The following is a 22,373-nucleotide window of genomic DNA, read 5'->3' on the forward strand; positions in this document are numbered from 1 at the left end:
CACGGGTCAGGCAGCATCTGTGGAGAACATGGATAGGTGATGTTTCACAGAGTGCTGGAGTAACTCAGCGGGTCAGGCAGCATCTGTGGAGAACATGGATAGGTGACGTTTCACAGAGTGCTGGAGTAACTCACGGGTCAGGCAGCATCTCTGGAGAAAAAGGATGGGTGACGTTTCAGGTCAAGACCCTTCTTCAGAATCATTTTTTTTTAATTGTGTCGGAAGGAACTGCAGGCGGTTTACACCGAAGATAGACACAAAATGCTGGAGTAACTCAGCGGGACAGGCAGCATCTCTGGAGAGAAGGAATGGGTGACATTTCGGGACTTCTTCAGACCAGCTGTCCCACCGTTCAGACCTGTCCTGCTGAGTTATTCCAGCGTTTTGTTTCAATAATTATGATGTGGTCATTATTTTAGTGGGACAAGCGAAGGCAGAAATAATGGGTCTGCCAGGGCACTTGTGTCGATAGATTTTGGTGAGCAGGTAAAACCGGGCCCTGTGGGGCTGGGGAACGATAGTGGAGGGCAGACAGCCAGAAGTGATCAAATCTGACATTGTCTGAGAGAGAAATAAAAAAAAAAAATTTTGGTGGAAATTATTCCATTTGTTTGATTTACCAGAGGATTAGAAAGTTATAAGCACTGATGCTAATTGGACTAATTTGGATTGTGTTCACTGGAGAGTCAGAGGTTGTGAGGACATGGTAGAAGTGTATCAGATTATGGAGGCACAGAGAGATACAGCGTGGAATCAGGCCCTTCGGCCCAACTTGCCCACACCACCCAACAATGTCCCAGCTACACTAGTCCCACCTGCCTGTGTTTAGACAATAGACAATAGACAATAGGTGGAACAGGCTGCCAGAGGAGGTAGTTGAGGCAGGTACTATAACCATATATAAAAGACACTTGTACAGGCACATGGATAAACAATGGACAATAGGTGCAGGAGTAGGCCATTCGGCCCTTCGAGCCAGCACCGCCATTCAATGTGATCATGGCTGATCATCCCCAATCAGTACCCCGTTCCTGCCTTCTCCCCATAACCCCTGACTCCGCTATCTTTAAGAGCCCTATCTAACTCTCTCTTGAAAGTATCCAGAGAACCCGCCTCCACCGCCCTCTGAGGCAGAGAATTCCACAGACTCACCACTCTCTGTGAGAAAAAGTGTTTCCTCATCTCCGTTCTAAATGGTTTACCCCTTATCCTTAAACTGTGGCCCTTGGTTCTGGACTCCCCCAACATCGGGAACATGTTTCCTGCCTCTAGCGTGTCCAAACCCTTAACAATCTTATATGTTTCAATAAGAAACCCTTTCATCCTTCTAAACTCCAGAGTGTACAAGCAAAGCCCGATCAAGGATAGACGGACGGTCTCCAGGGTAATGGAGGGGATATGGATGACCTGTAGGCAGAGATTAGTTTAGCTTGGCATTGTGTTCAGCACAGACAATGTGGGCCGAAGGGCCTGTTCCTGTGCTGTACTGTTCTCTGTTCTGTGATGTGCGGTGAACGCAGGGGTGTGGATCACATCCAGGCATAATGGACAAGTTTCACTTCACATCACGTTCAGCACAGACATGACGGGCAGAAGGGCCTGCTCCTGTTTACTGTAGCTTACAGATACAGCACGGAAACAGGCCCTTCGGCCCTTCAGCCCACCGACCAGCGATCCTCGCACACTAAAGCCCCTGTCCCACTATGCGAGTTCACCCAAGATCTCTCCTGAGTTTAAAAAAACTCAAACTCGTGGTACTTCATCACGAGTATTTTTTTACTCTTGGACATTTTTCACACTGTTGAAAAAACTTCACGAGTTACCCCGTTTCCTGAGTACCTGCCGTTAGCGTTACGAGCCGCTACTAGACATCCACGAGCTCTGACGTACCCGCTACGTACATTCTACGTACTTACCACGAGTTTGATTTTTTTTTTAACTCAGGAGAGATCTTGGGTGAACTCGTACAGTGGGACAGGGGCTTAACACTATCCTACACACACATACTAGTGACAATCTTTGGAGTGTGGGAGGAAACCGTAGATCTCGGAGAAAACCCGCGCAGGTCACGGGGAGAACGTGCAAACTCCGTTCAGACAGCACCCATAGTCAGGATGGAACCCGGGTCTCTGGCGCTGTGAGGCAGCAACTCTACCGCTGCACCACCGTGCCGATCTATGCTGCAGTGTTTAACCTTCTCTGTGCTAATTGCTAAATAAGGTGAATGTAACATGGTAGATCGCGACTAAATCGAGTTCATTCCAGCCTGTCACACGAAAGAGGGGGGAAAAAACCCCTTACATTGCAAATTGTTCTAATTACCAGCTGAACTCTGCCGGGTGGCTTTCAAACCAATTAAATATTTGGAAAGTGCTGGCACTATTTTAAAGCTGGTGCCAATTTGCATAGAGACCAAGTTTATCAAACATTCAATCCCAGTCCTGGCAATTCCCCACCAGAGTGTTTTGTCTCCAAACCCTGCTGATGATAATCCCACATGAGCCGTAGCAACATCACCAAGACTCAGCAGTCCGCGAGTGAAACAAACAGACAGACAGACGGACATACAGACAGACAGACAGACAGACAGACAGACAGACAGACAGACAGACAGACAGACAGACAGACAGACAGGCAGGCAGACAGACAGACAGACAGACAGACAGACAGACAGACAGACAGACAGACAGACAGACAGACAGACGGACAGAGGAAAACAGACAGATAGATAGATAGATAGATAGATAGATAGATAGATAGATAGATAGATAGATAGATAGATAGATAGATAGATAGATAGATAGATAGATAGATAGATAGATAGATAGATATTTTCAAGAGAGAGCTAGATAGGGCTCTTAAAAATAGCGGAGTCAGGGATATGGGGAGAAGGCAGGAACGGGGTACTGATTTGGGGATGATCAGCCATGATCACATTGAATGGCGGTGCTGGCTCAAAGGGCCGATTGGCCTACTCCTGCACCCATTGTCTATTGTCTATTGACGCCCGTAGTAACCATATAACCATATAACCATATAACAATTACAGCACGGAAACAGGCCATCTCGGCCCTACAAGTCCGTGCCGAACAACTTTTTTCCCTTAGTCCCACCTGCCTGCACTCATACCATAACCCTCCATTCCCTTCTCATCCATATGCCTATCCAATTTATTTTTAAATGATACCAACGAACCTGCCTCCACCACTTCCACTGGAAGCTCATTCCACACAGCTACCACTCTCTGAGTAAAGAAGTTCCCCCTCATGTTACCCCTAAACTTCAGTCCCTTAATTCTGAAGTCATGTCCTCTTGTTTGAATCTTCCCTATTCTCAAAGGGAAAAGCTGGTCCACATCAACTCTGTCTATCCCTCTCATCATTTAAAGACCTCTATCAAGTCCCCCCTTAACCTTCTGCGCTCCAGAGAATAAAGACCTAACTTATTCAACCTTTCTCTGTAACTTAGTTGTTGGAACCCATGCAACATTCTAGTAAATCTCCTCTGTACTCTCTCTATTTTGTTGACATCTTTCCTATAATTGGGCGACCAAAATTGTACACCATACTCCAGATTTGGTCTCACCAATGCCTTGTACAATTTTAACATTACATCCCAGCTTCTATACTCAATGCTCTGATTTTTAAAGGCTAGCATACCAAAAGCTTTCTTTACCACCCTGTCTATATGAGATTCCACCTTCAAGGAACTATGCACAGTTATTCCCAGATCCCTCTGTTCAACTGCATTCTTCAATTCCCTACCATTTACCATGTACGTCCTATTTTGATTTGTCCTGCCAAGGTGTAGCACCTCACATTTATCAGCATTAAACTCCATCTGCCATCTTTCAGCCCATTCTTCCAAATGGCCTAAATCACTCTGTAGACTTTGGAAATCCTCTTCATTATCCACAACACCCCCTATCTTGGTATCATCTGCATACTTACTAATCCAATTTACCACACCTTCATCCAGATCATTGATGTACATGACAAACAACAAAGGACCCAACACAGATCCCTGAGGCACCCCACTAGTCACCTGCCTCCAACCCGACAAACAGCCATCCACCATTACCTCTGGCGTCAGCCACTGTTGAATCCATCTTGCTACTCCTGCATTTATACCCAACAGTTGAACCTTCTTAACCAACCTTCCATGAGGAACCTTGTCAAAGGCCTTACTAAAGTCCATATAGACAACATCCACTGCTTTACCCTCGTCAATTTCCCTACTAACCTCTTCAAAAAATTCAAGAAGATTAGTCAAACATGACCTTCCAGGCACAAATCCATGTTGACTGTTCCTAATCAGACCCTGTTTATCCAGATGCTTATATATATTATCTCTAAGTATCTTTCCATTAATTTGCCCACCACTGAAGTCAAACTAACAGGTCTATAATTGCTAGGTTTACTCTTAGAACCATTTTTAAACAATGGAACAACATGCGCAGTACGCCAATCCTCGGGGACTATTCCCGTTTCTAATGACATTTGAAATATTTCTGTCATAGCCCCGGCTATTTCTACACTAACTTCCCTCAATGTCCTAGGGAATATCCTGTCAGGACCTGGAGACTTACCCACTTTTATATTTTTCAAAAGTGTCAGTACTTCTTTACTTTGAAACTCATAGTATCCATAGCTACTCTACTAGTTTCCCTTACCTCACATAATTCAATATCCTTCTCCTTGGTGAATACCGAAGAAAAGAAATTGCCTGTTTTCGCACTGTGTCTATAAGCTAAGCGAAGCAGAAGTCTAACGGGCAGTTGGAGAGGCGATGATTTCTGTGTGCAGATTGTGATGTACTTTGGCTTGGTCTGTAAACATGGCTCGGCTGCAGCCTGGGACTGACCTGAGCTCGCTGCAGACTAAATGAACAAAGGGGATTAGCAATAGAAGCAACAACACAAAAGAGAAGGTCAAAAAGTCGTCAGCATTTAAACTTTGCCGTGCTGGTATTTCCCTGCACTTGCTTGCAGCTAAGGTCTATTTATCAGCTGATCTAAAGTCTGAACCCCTTGTTTTAAAGGTCAAAGCAGCACTAGTCAGTGCTGCATACCAATCAAACTGTGTAGGAAGGAAGTGCAGATGCTGGTTTAAACCGAAGATAGACACACAATGCTGGAGTAAAGGGCATGTCCCACCAGCATGCGACTCCATGCAGCAAGCGCGACCTAACGTGGTCGCTTGAGCCGTTACGGCCTCGCGGGGCCGGTCCCACTTCGATGGTCGGAGCCATATGGAGTTGTGCGGAGCAGGTCCCGACATCGCGCGGGTTCTCCGAAAAACTGACAGTGTTCAAAAATTCCGCTGTAAGCACCGCCTCGACGCAGCAGGCAGCGTCTCGACGCCGTATGCAGCACCTTGACGCCGTACGTCATGCGCGAACTTCCCGCGGACTTCGCTCGAACTTCACGTCACTCACTCGACCTCCGCGCGGCCCCCGCTTCCGGTTTGGTCGCGCTTGCCACATGCAGGCCGCATGCTCGTGGGACAGGCCCTTAACTCAACGGGTCAGGCAGCACAGGACCGGCCTTAGGAGGTGCGGGGCCCAATTGGGACCAATTTTCATAGAAATATAAATATATAATTATAAATGAGTCATATTCAGGCACGTGCCATGAGTAATTACTCAGGGTAGGCAGTCAGTCGGATTTTAAAAAATCTTAAACCGCGCATGCACAGATTGTACTCCTCTCCGTAAATATAAAAAATAAAAAATAAAGCTTCATAGGGTCATTTATTGTCACATCCAAGATGGTGGCGCTGCCTTCGCAGCTGCGGCTCGCCTGCAGTCCGTCTGTTTCTTTCTTTTTTTTGTTGTCTTTTGTCCTGTTTTAGTTAATTTTTGGTTTATTAGGTTGTGTATGTGTGTGGGTGGGGGGGAGAAACATGTTTTGGTCTCTTCCTTCGGGGGGGATGCGACTTCTCTTGTCGTATCCCCCGTCTCCGTCTCCGCCTGCGCTGAGGCCTAATAGCGGAGCTGGCGGCCTCGGAGCTGGGGCAGTGGTCCAGCGGCAGTGGTCCAACTCTGGAGCTGTGGTGTTCCGACAGTAGCGGCGACCCGGCCTTGGAGCTGGGGCAGCGGCGGCGGCAGCGGAGACCCGGCCTCCGAGCTGGGGCAGCGGCGACCAGACCTCGGAGCTGGGGCAGCTGCAGGGGCGACCCGGCCTCGGAGCTGGGGCAGCGGCGACCCGGCCCTCGGGAGCTTGGGCAGTGTTCCAGGGGCAGCGACCACAGCCGACCCGACCGCGGGCCCAGTGGACGCCATCGTCGGGAGCTCGCAGGTCACAGGTTGGTGACCTGTTCTCCGGAGCTCCCGCAACAACAGCTGCGTCCGCTGGACTGGAGGGCGGCAGCTTCGGCAGCTTCGACCACCCCGGGCCGCGGAGTTGAACCGGCCCGTTCGCGGAGCTCGGATTCAGCCGCGGGACTGACATTACTTACCATCACCCGGCGGGGTCCCAACATCGGAGGCCTGGATCTCCTGGGCGCAGAGGGAGAATAAGAAGGGAAGAGACAAAGACTTAAGACTTTTGCCTCCATCACAGTGAGGAGGTGCCTGGTGAACTCACTGTGGTGGATGTTAATTTGTGTTTACTGTGTGTTTTTGTCATTTTTACTATATGTAGGACTGCAAGGCAACAACATTTCGTTCAGTAAAGGCTACTTTGACTTTTGACTTTGACTTTGACATACGCCAGTTGTTGTCGTGAAATTTCACTGGCCAGGTCAGTCATATGATTTTAAAAACCACAGACTCAAAAAAACACATTTTAACATGAACATCTACCACAGTGACTCCTACACATTCCTCACTGTGATGGAAGGCGAAATAAAGTTCAAGTCCTTCCTTTTGTTCTTCCTCGGTCGTGGGACTCGAGCCCCCGTTAACGGGGATGGTCTTGACTCCCGTAACCGGCGGCGTTCGGGCCCTCCGTGTCGAGGCGTTCAGCCACCTGCAATCGGGGGGATGTCAGCTCCCCCGCGCCGGGCGATCGAACCTCGCGTCGGGATGGTCGAACCTTCTGCGGCGTTGGAGCTCCCGACTTGCCTCCCCCGAGATAGCGAGCCCTTGATGGTAAGTCCGCAGGCCGCGGTGGGAGCGATCCCAGGCAAGGGATCCGCTCCGATGTTAAGTCCGCGCCCCGCGGTGGGGGTCACTACAGTCCGAGGAGGCTTCCAGCTCCAGCGATGGTAGGCCGAAGAGCCCGGAGAATGTGATCCGAAAATTGATCACATCTCCGGGACGGTAAGAACCTGGAAAAAAAAGTATCAACTACCTTCTGTGGCAGAGAATTCCACAGATTCACCACTCTCTGTGTAAATCTCTGTCCTAAAAGATTTCCCTCTTATCCTTAAACTGTGACCCCTAGTTCTTATTGAATGACAATACTATTTTGAACGAGGGAGAGTTCCTTTTGCAGTGTGTGGGGAGTCTGGCCAGGTGTAAAGTTGCGGGGAGGGCAGCAGCGTTGACAAAGGTGGTGCTGGCTCGAAGGGCCGAATGGCCTACTCCTGCACCTATTGTCTATTGTCCATAATGAACTAAATTGAATTTAACTAAAAATGTTTTGGATGCCCATCTTTGCCTCTCAATTTTTGCGTGCCTTTCTTGCAAGTTGCTTGGCACGATTTTGTGGGCTCACAGCAAGTGGCTGGCTAAGTGGATTTCGCCGTTAATAACCTTTGACAGTCACAAGAGCTTCACTCAGAGCTCTCTGCTTTCAAGACCCTTTTCTGCTCCCAGCCAGCTGAGATACTGAGCGGCGAGGGGAGAGAGCTGGATTAAAAAGCCAGTGAAATGGAGGGGGGGGGGGGGGGGGGGGGGGGGGAGGGGGAAGAAGAAAAGAAACGAGGAATTAAGAGCAAAAAAAACAAACACATTTTCGAAAAGCACGAGAGGTGAGAGAGAAAACGTCCACGATTATAATCCCATCCTCCCGCCTACCCTGGTGATATCCGGCTCACCGCATCTCCCACGTGATTAGCACTGTACAGTCTTTGAGGCATCAGATGGCATATAAATGCTCTGAAGTCCTACTTCCTTTCTTCATCTCAGGGAAGCACAAAAGGACCTACTTTCATGTTCTTCAGCAGGAGGCATCTTTCATTCCTCTCCTTTGGTTGAGAGTTAGCAGTTTCTCAGAACAGCCCAGATCTCTTTTATGTCTTAGAGATATTTTAGAGAGACGGAAACGTCGCAGAGACAGGCGGCTTCTGCCCACTGGGTCCGCGCCGACCAGCGGTCACACACCCCCCCCCCCCTCCCCCCCACACACGAGCATCATCCAACACACACTAGGGACAATTTACAATTTTAACAATTAACCTACAAAGCTGTACGTCTTTGGAGTGCGGGAGGAAACCGGAGCACCCGGAGAAAACCCACTCAGTCACGGGGAGAACGTGCAAACTCCATACAACAGCACCGTAGTCAGGTTCGTAACTCAGCGGGTCAGGCAGCATCTGTGGAGAACATGGATAGGTGACGTTTCACACAGTGCTGGAGTAACTCAGCGGGTCACGCAGCATCTGTGGCGAACATGGATAGGTGACGATTTGGGTGAGGACTCCTTCAGACTCTACCTATAAAGCCCTCAGATTCCTATTAAGTCTTTTCCCCTCTCACCTTAAACCCATGTCCTCTGGTTCTTGATTCCCCTACTCGAGATTCTGTGCGTCTACCCGATCTATTCCTCTCATGCTTTTATACACCTCTATAAGATCACCCCTCATCCTCCTGCGCTCTAAGGAATAGAGTCCCAGCCAGCTCAACCTCTCCCTGTAGCTCAGGGATATCGAGTCCTAGCAACATCCTCTTGTCTTCTCTGCGCCCTTTCCAGCGTCATGCCATCCAGTCAGCGGAAAGACAATACATGATTACAATCGAGCCGTCCACAGTGTACAGATACATGATAAAGGGAATTACATTCAGTAACATCCCAATAAGAGGTTTGAGGGTCTCCAATGAGGTAGATGGGAGCTCAGGCCCACTCTCTGGTTGTGGTAGGATGGTTCAGTTGCCTGATAACAGCTGGGATGAAACTGCCCCTGAATCTGAGGGTAGATAAAAATGCTGGAGAAACTCAGCGGGTGAGGCAGCATCTATGGAGCGAAGGAATAGGCGACATTTCGGGTCGAGATCCTTCTTCAGACTGATGTATCTGAATCTGGAGGTGTGTGTTTTCACACTTCTGTTATGGGCCTGTCCCACTTTGGCGATTTTTTTAGGCGATTACAGGTGACTGCCACAAAATGTTCAACATGTTGAACATTTTCAGCGACAGTGGCAACAATTTTGCTGTCATAAGTTAACGTAGGTTGTCAAAGGTGCTGTTGTATGTTGTTGCCAGGTGTCGTAGGTGAATTCCATTAAAATTAGTCCCTGGCAGTCGCCTATAGTCGTCTAAGTGGGACAGGCCCATAACTCTTGCCGGATGGGAGAGGGGAGAAGAGGGAGTGGCCAGGGTGCGACTGGCCCTTGATGATACTGCTGGCCTTGCCGAGGCAGCGTGAGGTGTAGATGGAGTCAATGGAAGGGAGGTTGGTTTGTGTGATGGTCTGGGCTGCGTCCACAATTCGCTGCAATTTCTTGCTGTCTTGGACGGAGCTGTTCCCAAACCGTGCTGCGATGCATCCCAATAAAATGCTTTCTGTAGAAGTCGGCGAGAGTTGTAGACGACGTGCTTCTGTACCTCTTGCCTGATGGGAGAGGGTAGAAGATGGTTCTGCAACTCATTCAGAGGAGGTTGGCTCTGTAATTGTGGGGGATAAGTTCGCCACTGCAGGCCACCTCACCTCTGACCCGCGTCCTTAAGAGCTCCTGTTATTATTCTCATCAGAAGAGGCCCAGAGGAGGTCCACAGGGGGGCTTGGAGATGTTAATCTTCACGAAAGACACTTTCATCCAATAATCTGTTTGAACAATGAACCATGAAAAAAGAATATTCCTTTCAACAAAATGAGTATTTTAATTTCTGATGACTGCGTCCTTTACTTTAAGTATTTCCCTTTCATTTCATCCCTCTTGCTGTTTTCATGCATCAATTTGCTTTTATATAACTCTAGCTGTCATTAGGCCCCTCGAAGGAGCAGCGGAAACCAGCTGTGTGTTCCTCAACATCTCAGCTGCAGAGTGGAATAGTTACGGGTTAATTGATCGTCTAGAAGTACCAGAGCAGCCGTAGACATGCTGCCTCACAGCGCCGGTGACCCGGGATCGATCCCGACTGCGAGTGCTGTCTGTAAAGAGTTTGCACGTACTCCCCGTGACCTGTGTTGGTTTTCTCCGGTTTCCTCCCACACGCCAAGTTTGTAGGTTAATTGGCTTTGGTAAATTTTGTAAATTGGCCCCGGAGTGTATAGGATGGTAGGTAGACGAAATTGCTGGAGACCCTTCTTCAGACTGATTGGGGAGGGGGGGGGGGGGGGGCAGGAAGAAGAAGGAAGAGGAGGAGCCAGAGGACTGAGGGAGAGCTGAGAAGGGGAGGAGACAGCAAGGGCTACCGGCAAATTGGAGAAGTCAATGTTCAGGTCACCGGGATGCAGACTGCCCAAGCAGAATATGAGGTGCTGCTCCTGAAGTCACTTCCTTCTTGGACGTGTATAGGATGGTGTTGGTGTGCGGGGAGCGCTGGTCGGTGCGGACTCGATGGGCCGAAGGGCCTGCTTCCATGCTGTGTCTCTAAACTCAACTAAATTGTTTCTTTCAAATCCATAGCCTGGGTAATAGTTCATTGGTACTTCATGCACAGGGGAAGTACAACGGGATCTGGGGGGTCCTTGTTCTTCAGTCAATTAAAGTAAGCATGCAGGTACAGCAGGCAGCGAAGAAAGCGAATGGCATGTTGGCCTTTATAACAAGAGGAGTTGAGTATAGGAGCAAAGAGGTCCTTCTGCAGTTGTACAGAGCCCTAGTGAGACCACACCTGGAGTATTGTGTGCAGTTTTGGTCCCCTAATTTGAAGAAGGACATTCTTGCTATTGAGGGAGTGCAGCGTAAGTTCACCAGGTTAATTCCCGGGATGGCGGGACTGTCATATGCTGAGAGAATGGAGCGGCTGGGCTTGTACACTCTGGAGTTTAGAAGGATGAGAGGGTATCTCATTGAAACATATAAGATTGTTAAGGGCTTGGACATGCTGGAGGCAGGAAACATGTTCCCAATGTTGGGGGGGTCCAGAACCAGGGGCCACAGTTTAAGAATAAGGAGTAAGCCATTTAGAACGGAGACGAGGAAACACTTTTTCTCACAGAGAGTGGTGAGTCTGTGGAATTCTCTGCCTCAGAGGGTGGTGGAGGCAGGTTCTCTGGATGCTTTCAAGAGAGAGCTAGATAGGGCTCTTAAAGATAGCGGAGTCAGGGGATATGGGGTGAAGGCAGGAACGGGGGTACTGATTGGGGATGATCAGCCATGATCACATTGAATGGCGGTGCTGGCTCGAAGGGCCAAATGGCCTACTCCTGCACCTATTGTCTATTGTCTTTTGTCTATTGCCTAATGTCTCTCACACTACAAAGACGTGCAGGTTTGTAGGTTCATCGGCTTGGTATATAAAATGTATATTGTCCCCAGTGTGTGTAGAATAGTGTTAGCATACGGGGACTGCTGGTCGGCACGGCCTCGGTAAGACGAATGGCCTGTTTCCGCCATGCATTCGCCAAATTAAACTAAACTAATCTAATCTCGGTGAAAGACGCTCTTTGGTCTGCCCGAGCGTTTTTGACCTGCCAGCAGAGCGAGATGTCCGTGGGGGAATGTTGCCGACTGGCCCGCTGCAGACTGCAGGAGTACGTGCTGAGGGACGCACTGAAACTCGGCGCAGCCAACGCCAAGGCTCAGTGGGGGAGGGCCACAGTCTAGGGTCCTTCCGCTGCTGGACACTGGGGGGGGGGCAGAGTCCGGTGGGGACACCCCTCAAGCAAGGGAAGGGCGATCACCCCAGGGGGGCCACATGAGCAGCAAGGGTGGGTTGTTTAAAGGGTGGCTTGTTGTGGTGAAGTTCACACGCTCAGGTCAAGAGTGTGTTATTGTCATGTGTCCCAGACTGAACAATGACATTCTCATCGGCTGGTCCCACTTTGGCGACTTTTTAGGCGACTGCAGGAGACTATACGATCGCCACATGGTCGCCACATGGTTGCCACATGGTTGCCAGGGTGTCACCTGTATGGTCGTGAGTATCCTCCTCAGTCGCCGAAAGAGTCTTGGCGTCTTTCTGGTTGGCGAGAAATTTTCAACATGTTGATCATGTTTCGGCGACAGTGGCGACCGTGGGTTTGGCGCCAAATGAGCGTATCTTGACGCAGGTGCTGTCGTAGATTGTCGCCAGGTTAATGTCGGCAGTCGCCCAGGATGTCGTAGGTTGTTGCCAGGTGATGTAATTTGTCACCCGTGCTGACTTCCGTGAATTTCAATGTCGTAATTCCGCCGGCAGTCGCCTTAGTGGGACAGGCCCATTACTTGCAGCACAACAACAGAACAAATATCCCTCTCAACCTGTGTAACAGCGCAACACAATATGCACCATTGTACTCTGTAAACAATATACTAAACAAAGAAAAGTTGAGTGCGTGTATACACACACACACGCGCACACACACATACACAGGCGCATACACACATGCACACAAACACATACACAGGCGCATAACACAATGCACACATGCACACACACCACACCACACGCGCACACTCACACACACACACATACACGCGCACATACACACGCACACACATACACACACACCCACACATACACACGCGCACACACACATATACACACATACACACGTGCACACACACACACACACACACATACAAGCACGCACATGCACACACACACGCGCACACACACACACACACACATGCACACACACACATACATGCACAAACACACACACACGCGCACACAAACATTCACACGCGCGCACCCACACACACGCGCGCACCCACGCACACACACACACGCGCGCACCCACACACACACACACACGCCGCACACACATACCCACGCGCACACATACACACACATACACACACACACACATACGCATACACATATACACACACATACACACACACACACGCGCACGCATGCACACACATACACACACACACACACACACACACACATACACACACACACACACACACACATGCGCACGCATATACACACACACACATATACACACACACATATACACACACATACAAATACACACACACATATACACACATGAACACACATACCCACATACACATACACACACACACATACACATACACACACACACACACATACACACACACACACACACACACACACCCATGCACACCACACCACACACACACACACACACACACACACACACACACACACACACACACACACACACACACACACACACACACACACACACACACACACATAAAACAAACAAACAATAATAGTGCAAAAAGACAAAACCAATGCACCCAAGTCTATGTTGTTCACAACTTATTTGAGGTTGTTGTGTTTAATAGCCTAATGGCTGTAGGGAAGTAGCAGTTCCTGAATCTGGACGTTACTGTTTTCAGGCTCCTGTACCTTCTTCCCGATGGCAGGGGTGAGATGAGAGCGTGGCCAGGGTGGTGTGGGTCTCTGATGATGCTGGCTGCCTTTTTGAGGCAGCGACTCCTGTAGGTCCCTTCGATGGTGGGCTTGGCACAATGAAGACACATATTGGTAGTCAACAGACAGCAGCAAGACTCATAGCATTCACCCTACTTGTTCCTCTCATGATCTTATACACTTCTATAGGGTCATTCCCTGACGAGCTCAATGCGTTCTACGCACGGTTTGATAGGGAGATGTGCCTTCCCGAGCCCCCCATTCTCTGTGATGGTATTACAGTCACAGTCACAGAGGCCGATGTCAGAAGATCCTTCAGGGGGGTGAACCCTTGGAAAGCGCCTGGACCTGATGGTATAACCGGTCGTGTTCTCAAGCCCTGTGCAGACCAACTGGCAGGAGTTTCTGCAGACATTTTCAACCTCTTACTTCTGAGGTCTGAGGTTCCCACCTGCTTTATGGGCCTGTCCCACTTACACGACTTTTTCGGCGACTGCCGGCACCCATCATAGTCGCAGCAGGTGGCCGATAATTTTCAACGTGTTGAAGATCCAGCGGCGACCAAGGTACGACTCTTTGGGCGACTACTCACGACCATACAGGCTTCACCCCGCGGCATGTCGCCTGTACGGTCATGAGTCGTCTCCTCAGTCGCCCAAAGAGTCGTAGCGTCTTTCTGGTCCCCGCTGGATTTTCAACATGTCGAACATTTTCTGCGACCTGTGACGGGTGCCGGCAGTCGCTGAAAAAGTCGCGTAAGTGGGACGGGCCCATTAAGAGGGCATCCTTCATGCCGGTGCCCAAGAAGAGCAAGGTGACGTGCCTCATTGACTATCGACCAGATGCACTAACGTCTGTGGTGATGAAGCACTTTGAGAGGTTGGTTATGGTGAACATCAACCCCTACCTCGACAAGAACCTCGACCAACTACGGTTCGCTTACCGCCACACCAGGTCAACGGTAGATATGATCTCACTGGTTCTCCACTCCGCTCTGGACCGCTTGGACAATAAAAACACTTATGTCAGGCTGTTGTTTATAGACTACAGCTCGGCGTTCAATACCATCATCCCTTCCAGGATGGTTACCAAGCTCACGGAACTGGGCCTCTGCGCATCCCTCTGCAATTGGATCCTCGACTTCCTCATCCACAGATCACGGGAGCACCTCAAGGCTGCGTGCTCAGCCCCCTGCTGTACTCACTCTAGACTCATGACTGTGTAGCTGGACATAGTGTGAAATCCATTATCAAGTTCGCCGACGACACCACTATTGTGGGACGAATCACAGATGAGGACGAGTCAGAGTATAGAAGTGAGATTGACTGCTTGACCAAATGGTGCCAGCACAATAACCTGGCTCTCAACAGCAGCAAAACCAAGGAACTGATTGTGGACTTTGGTAGGGGAAGGATGAGGACCTACAATCCTGTTCAGATGGTGGAGAGGGTCAAGAAAAAGGATTTGACCCTTTCATAGCAAAAGGATTTGAGTATAGGAGCAGGGAGGTTCTACTGCAGTTGTACAGGGTCTTGGTGAGACCACACCTGGAGTATTGCGTACAGTTTTGGTCTCCAAATCTGAGGAAGGACATTATTGCCATAGAGGGAGTGCAGAGAAGGTTCACCAGACTGATTCCTGGGATGTCAGGACTGTCTTATGAAGAAAGACTGGATAGACTTGGTTTATACTCTCTAGAATTTAGGAGATTGAGAGGGGATCTTATAGAAACTTACAAAATTCTTAAGGGGTTGGACAGGCTAGATGCAGGAAGATTGCTCCCGATGTTGGGGAAGTCCAGGACAAGGGGTCACAGCTTAAGGATAAGGGGGAAATCCTTTAAAACCGAGATGAGAAGAACTTTTTTCACACAGAGAGTGGTGAATCTCTGGAACTCCCTGCCACAGAGGGTAGTCGAGGCCAGTTCATTGGCTATATTTAAGAGGGAGTTAGATGTGGCCCTTGTGGCTAAGGGGATCAGAGGGTATGGAGAGAAGGCAGGTACGGGATACTGAGTTGGATGATCAGCCATGATCATATTGAATGGCGGTGCAGGCTTGAAGGGCCGAATGGCCTACTCCTGCACCTAATTTCTATGTTTCTATGTTTCTAAGAACTTCAAATTCCAGGGCGTGCACATTTCCGAAGATCTTTCCTGGACCCAGCACACTGATGCAATTGAAAAGAAGGCATTTCAGCGCCTCTACTTCCTGAGAAGATTACGGAGATTCGGCGTGTCGAAGAGGATTCTCCTAAACTTCTGCGTAGAGAGCATAATGACTGGCACGGCAACTTTAACGTCCAGGAGCAGAAAAGACAACAGAAAGTTATGACCGCTGCCCAGTCCATCACCGGCTCTGACCTCCTCACCATCGAAGGGATCTATCGCAGTCGCTGCCTCAAAAAGGCTGCCAACATCATCAGAGACCCACACCGTCCTGGCCACACACTCATCTCACCACTGCCAACGTGAAGAAGGTACAGGAGCCTGAAAACTGTAATGTTCAGGTTCAGGAACAGTTTCTTCCCCACAGCCATCAGGCTGTCAGCTCAGCGGGTCAGGCAGCATCTGTGTAGAACATGGATAGGTGACGTTACACAGAGTGCAGGAGTAACTCAGCGGGTCAGGCAGCATCTGTGTAGAACATGGATAGGTGACGTTTCACAGAGTGCTGGAGTAACTCAGCGGGTCAGGCAGCATCTGTGGAGAACATGGATAGGTGACGTTTCACAGAGTGCTGGAGTAACTCAGCGGGTCAGGCAGCATCTGTGGAGAACATGGATAGGTGACGTTTCACAGAGTGCTGGAGTAACTCAGCGGGTCAGGCAGCATCTGTGGAGAACATGGATAGGTGACGTTTCACAGAGTGCTGGAGTAACTCAGCGGGTCAGGCAGCATCTGTGGAGAACATGGATAGGTGACGTTTCACAGAGTGCTGGAGTAACTCAGCGGGGTCAGGCAGCATCTGTGGAGAACATGGATAGGTGACGTTTCACAGAGTGCTGGAGTAACTCAGCGGGTCAGGCAGCATCTGTGGAGAACATGGATAGGTGACGTTTCACAGAGTGCTGGAGTAACTCAGCGGGTCAGGCAGCATCTGTGGAGAACATGGATAGGTGACGTTTCGGAATGGAACACCCGTTCAACTTCTGGTCACTAGTCTGAAGAAACATCACCTATCCATGTTCTCCACAGATGCTGCCTGACCCGCTGAGTTACTCCAGCGTTTTGTGTATGAACTAGCATCTGCAGTTCCTTGCTACACATGTAGATGGGGCAAGTTGGGATGAAGTGTCAGCTGCCACTTTATATGACCCTGCGACCCTAATGGCTCAAATCCCATTAGCAAACGGCACGGTGGCGCAGTGGCAGAGTCGCTGCCTCACAGCGCCTGAGACCCAGGTTCAATCCGAGCTACGGGTGCTGTCTGTACGGAGTTTGTACGTTCTCCCCGTGACTTGCGTGGGTTTTCTCCCCGATCTCCGGTTTCCTCCCACACTCCAAAGACGTACAGTGTTGTAGGTTCATTGGCTTGGTGTAAATGTAAAAATTGTCCCTAGTGTGTGTAGGATAGTGTTAATGTGTGGGGATCGCTGGTCGGCGCGGACTAGGTGGGCCGAAGGGCCTGTTTCCGCGCAGTACCTCTAAACTAAACTAAACCCTGTCAGTACTGAATACATCCCAGATTAAATGTGTCATAATAATATGTGCACTTGAGAGCCTTCTCTCTGATATCCCTTGTGTGATGAAGTGTTGGCAAGCGCAATGTCACTGCCAGCCTTCTGTGGAGTCACGGATTACTAACAGGGTAAACGAGTCGCTGCATCAACCCTCAACACACAAACAAAGCTGCAAAACTGTTATAATTGTTTTCCCAGCGCGTGAGCCGTTGCCAGGACATTTGGCAGAAGGCTTGAGCGTCAGATGTCAGCGTTGTGAATTGGAACATCAACAGACTGATGGCGTGTTTCTTCTCACAGAGAACCCACCCTCTCTCACCTCTGCTCACCGCATCCCCCCGCAAGAAGTTGCGGAGAATTATGGGGCGTAGCCTGGGCCGGCCACGGTGGCGCAGCGGTAGAGTTGCTGCCTCACAGCGCCGGTGACCCGGGTTCCATCCCGACTAACGGGTGCTGCCTGTACGGAGTTTGGACGTTCTCCCCGTGACCTGCGTGGGTTTTCTCCAAGATCTTCGGTTTCCTCCCACACTCAATAGACAATAGACAATAGGTGCAGGAGTAGGCCATTTGGCCCTTCGAGCCAGCACCGCCATTCAATGTGATCATGGCTGATCATCCCCAATCAGTACCCCGTTCCTGCCTTCTCCCCATATCCCCTGACTCCGCTATCTTTAAGAGCCCTATCTAGCTTTCTCTTGAAAGTATCCAGAGAACCCGCCTCCACCGCCCGCTGAGGCTGAGAATTCCACAGACTCACAGCTATCTGTGTGAAAAAGTGTTTCCTCGTCTCCGTTCTAAATGGCTTACCCCTTATTCTTAAACTGTGGCCCCTGGTTCTGGACTCCCCCAACATCAGGAACATGTTTCCTGCCTCTAGCGTGTCCAAACGCTTAATAATCTTATATGTTTCAATAAGAAGCCCTCTCATCCTTCTAAATTCCAAAGACTCCAAATGACGTACAGGCTTGTAGGTTAATTGCCTTGATATCAATGTAAAAAATTGTCCCTGGTGCGATGAGGATGGTGTTGGTGTGCGGGGATCGCTGGTCGGTGGCGACATGATGGGCCAAAAGGCCTATTTCCGCGTTGCATCTCTAAACTAAATTAAACTAAACTAAACCATCACGCAAACCAACCATTGACTCCATCTACACCTCCCGCTGCCTCGGCAAGGCCAGCAGCATCATCAAGGACCAGTCGCATCCCAGTCACACACATTATCCCTCATGTTTAAGATAGTGCTGGTGTATGGGGTGATCTCTGGTCGACACAGACCCAGTGGGCCGAAGGGCCTGTTTCCACGCTGTATCTCTAAACTAAACGAACTGCAAACACGTCCTGCACAGCCCACCGAGTCGGCGCTGACCAGCGATCACCCCGTACACGAGCACTAGTCTACGCACTAGGAACAATTTTTTCATAATCCTTTCACCAAAGCCAGTTAACCTACAAACCTGTGCGGTGCTGGCTCGAAGGGCCGAATGGCCTACCCCTGCACCTATTGTCTATTGTCTGTACGTCAATGCAGTGTGGGAGGAAGCCGGTGCGGTCATGGGCAGAACCTACAAACAGCACCCGTACAGACGTATCGAACCTGAGTCCCTGGCGCTGTGAGGCAGCATCTCTACCGCTGCGCCACCGTGATTTATAATTCGCTAGGGGGGGAAACTGCCGGGAAAATTGGGAAAGTTTGATCTTTGCAAACTTCGCATCCTGATGTTATCGCACCTGATGCACTGAGGAAAGGTTGGCGGGGCAAGATGAGAAAGTAATTTGATCTGATGTCAAGGCAGGTTTGTACAGAATCTGTCCCCCAGAATAGTAAAGCCCCTGTCCCACTGTACGAGGTAATTCAAGAGTTCTCCCGAGTTTCCCCTGACTCGAACTCGGAGATTTACGGTAATGGCCGCTCGTAGGTACTCGGGGCTCTCGTGGACATTACTCAACATGCTGAAAAATCCTCACGGGCTTACCGCGTTTCCCGAGTACCTGCCGTTAGCGTTACGAGCCGCTAAGAGACGTCCCCGAGCTCCGACGTACCCGCTACGTACATTCTACGCACTTACCACGAGTTTGATATTTTATTTAAACTCGGGAGAGCTCTTGAATGATCTCGTACAGTGGGACAGGCTCCCTAATTGGATCTGATGTCTCCTAGAAGACTAAGAATACCAAATTCACACCTTCAAGTCTCCACGTCTGAATTCATGTGTCTGCTTCAGCAAAAGAGAAAGAAACAAATTAATTGCTTGATTTGGTTTAGTTTCATTTATAGTTCAGTCCAGTTCAGGTTAGTTTAGTTTAGTTTAGTTTAATTTGGAGATACAGTGCAGAAACAGGCTCTTCGACCCACCGAGCACGCTGACCAGTGATCCCCGCACACTAACTCTACCCTACACACACGAGGGACAATTTACAATCTTTTTACCAAAGCCAATTAGTTTAATTCAGTTCAGTTTAATGTCACGTGTACCGAGGTACAGTGAAAAGCTTTTGTTGCGTGCTAACCAGTCAGCGGAAAGACCATACCCAACAAGCCAACCAGCGATCCCCGCACACTAACACTATCCTACACACATTAGGGATAATTTTCATTTATACCTAAGCCAATTAACCTACAAACTTGCTTGTCCTTGGAGCGTGGGAAAAAACCGGAGCACTCGGAGAAAACCCACGCAGGTCACGGGGAGAACGTGCAAACGCCGCACAGACGGCACCCGTAGTCGGGATGGAATTCGGGTCTCTGGCGCTGTGAGGCAGCAACTCTACCACTGCGCCAACGTGCCTCCTATTTCTTTGATTGAGTGACCTTCACAAAGTCAGCACTTCCCAGCTAATGAAGCAACACAGAGGTGCAGTGGTAAATGTGTCAGCTCAAGCTCTCAGCCACGAGAATGTTATAATGATCAAATAGTTTTGTTCCCAAAGTTTCTCGAGAGATGAATCGGGGCCATTGCTGCAAACTGCTGGGATGAACCTGCTTATTAAAATGTAATGTGGTCATGGGAGGATTTGTGCGTGTGTGTGTGCGCGTGTGTGTTAAGGCAGCTGACATTACAGGCCCACTGTGAACCGTACAAACAGTGAGCACAGGTCTATTGAGTGCAGAGCCAGCCAAGTGATAGGGAGGCAGGAAATATTGCAGTGAAGAAATAGAGTAATCGAGCCAGACAGCGTGGACAGCCCATGGGCCCAACTGAAGATAGACACAATTGCTGGAGTAACTCAGCAGGTCAGACAGCATCTCTGGAGAAAAGGAAAATGTGAGGTTTCGGGTCAAGACCCTTCTTCAGACTTTGGCCCAACTTGCCCACACTGACCAACTACACTAGTCCCGCCTACACTAGTCCCACCTGCCTGTGTTTGGCCCATATCCTTCTCAAACCTCCTATCCATGCACCTGTCTAAATCTCTCTTAAATGTTGCTATAGTCCCTGCCTCAACTGTCTCCTCAGCCAGTTTGTTCCATACACCCACCACTCTCTGTGTGACAATAGACAATAGGTGCAGGAGTAGGCCATTCGGCCGTTCGAGCCAGCACCGCCATTCTATGTGATCATGGCTGATCATCCCCAATCAGTACCCCGTTCCTGCCTTCTCCCCATATCCCCTGACTCCACTATCTTCAAGAGCCCTATCTAGCTCTCCCTTGAAAGCATCCAGAGAACCTGCCTCCACCGCCCTCTGAGGCAGAGAATTCCACAGACTCACAACTCTCTGTGAGAAAAAGTGTTTCCTCGTCTCCGTTCTAAATGGCTTTCCCCTTATTCTTAAACAGTGGCCCCTGGTTCTGGACTCCCCCAACATCGGGAACATGTTTCCTGTCACAAGCGTGTCCAAACCCTTAATAATCTTATATGTTTCAATAAGTTCCCCCCTCATCCTCCCAAATTACAGAGTGTACAAGCCCAGTCGCTCCACTTTCCCCAGAATAGTAGTAGGCCCCCCTCGGTCATGACTGACCATGTGTGATGCATCCTGGTTGGATGCAAGCCTGGGCGATGTCAGATGGAGGACAGACAGGCTGTTGCCCATGCAGCACGTCCCCCCTCTCCACGTCGCTGATCGATCCAAAGGAACAGCAGGGCCGTTACAGTTTGGCACCAGCGCCGTCGCAGGAGCTGCCAGAGCGAGGTTGTAGACAACGACGAACTGCATTAGGGGCTCCGACTTCGGATTTCGCTTGAGGTTTACTCCTGGAGCCTTTTCCATGACTGGATATGGCCACAAGGCAGTGGAGGATTTAAATCCGAGTTTTCCCTCTGCTAGATGGACTGCCTTCCCAGGCTGAGGAGCCCCATCTGCCCGAGACTCGTGGGGGCGGGAGCGTCTACCTTCCCGTGCAGGTCGACAGCACCTGCCCACTGCCTGAGTGTGTACCCATTTAGCATTGCTGTTATAACTCAGACAATGCGTCTGGCAATTACTGCACGCATGGTTTCGAAAATAGCAGATTTCAATTTTTATTTTACTTTCCCCCCCCATTCTATAAAACAGATGATGCACGGGTCTATTTCGTGCTTCGGTGGAATTGTGCGCGCGCGGTAACTTTGGAATGGTCCCCAATGGCTGCCCAGCCGAGTGCTGAAACCATTCCAAAGTCACCTTTGTGCACACATTTCCTACTGACGCACTCAGACCTGTGCATCATCTGTGTATTGTCCACCTTGGTACACGTGAATGTTAATCTAAACTGGAACTGCACAGCTTACTGTTGTTGGAGAACGGAATGAGCAATCAGAGAAATCGGTGCTTTTTGAAGGGAGAAAATAATTAAAATGCAAACCGTAGAACTCAGGAATAAAAAACTATTTACTGCCTTACTGTTGTGGCATAGAATGGAATGGCAGTTGTTCTGTAAGCAAACTTATCAACCATAGTTTTCCTTATTCTCCACTATTTTTGATCCACAAAACTCTTATCAACCTTGGACTTCAAAGCAAGAGCATATCGAGCATTGATTGCATTTTTGTTTACAGACGATAGCTTCACACTTCAAGAGATTCAAATGATTCAGTGTTTGGTTTGAAGTTGAGCAACGATAATTCTTGCTGGATGCTGATTG

This window comes from Amblyraja radiata, chromosome 3, assembly GCF_010909765.2.
Source record: "Amblyraja radiata isolate CabotCenter1 chromosome 3, sAmbRad1.1.pri, whole genome shotgun sequence".
NCBI lineage: Eukaryota > Metazoa > Chordata > Chondrichthyes > Rajiformes > Rajidae > Amblyraja > Amblyraja radiata.